Source organism: Halyomorpha halys, unplaced genomic scaffold, assembly GCF_000696795.3.
Source record: "Halyomorpha halys isolate HHAL.00 unplaced genomic scaffold, Hhal_1.1 Scaffold97.1, whole genome shotgun sequence".
NCBI lineage: Eukaryota > Metazoa > Arthropoda > Insecta > Hemiptera > Pentatomidae > Halyomorpha > Halyomorpha halys.
The window spans coordinates 826,586-827,524 of NW_027108815.1; positions in this window are offsets into that span (position 1 = coordinate 826,586).

A 939-nucleotide genomic window follows, 5' to 3' on the forward strand; every position below is an offset into this window, starting at 1 on the left:
GAATCTACGAGCAGTTTCTTGTCGTTTCAGTCTTGTTTGTGGATTCCAAGTAAGTCTCTTGTCAAGATGGAGTCCTAAGTATCGAATCTGTTCAACTGGCGTTAGTGGAGTATATAGAAAGGATACTGTAGGACAGGAAATTGTATATTAATAATGAAATATATTTATTTCGATATAGGAATCACTGCAAATAACTAGTATTTCCTACGTTAGGTGGAATTCACTATACGAAACGAAGAATTAAATTGTTTTTGTATTTGTTTCTCATATTTTATAAAATTATTCCCTCTAAAAGCTACAAATGAAACCAGATAAAAAGCGTAAAAAAATACAAAACAAAAAAAAACGTGTTAATATCCCGCTTAGGACAAAGTTGTGTTTCGGAACAGAGGCAAATATATAATATATGAGACAGAGTGCTGCTTTAACCTGGTGCAGAGAGAATAAACTCTACCGCTTTTCGGCCATTAATAATGAAGAATAAACCAGAAGATGAAATGTCGAGTCCTCTTTGGCGACGTCTTTTTTTTAACGTAGTTACGTCGAACGTGAAACGCCTCAGGAGATAAAGTATCAGGCCCTTTTGTTTTACGCTCCCTTGTCATTATTCTCTAGGGTTGAAGGCGGTGCTCCGTACAAAGGCAAAATACATAGCAATTAACTTTTTTTTTGTAATTATAATAACGTTGCTAAAATTTTATTTTTATTAATGCTTACATGAACATATTATTTAAAATATATAATTTAATTTCTATCCATTTTAGTCTCAACACATTTTATTATTCTTATAAGTCCGACGTTTCGCCCAATCCGGCCATATTCAGGGACAATTATCTTAATTTAAATTAGAAGGTAATACACCTCGACAAACGACTGACATAGAATCCTCATACAAGACTAAAAAGACAAGAAACTGCTCGTAGATTCCGACTATTGTAA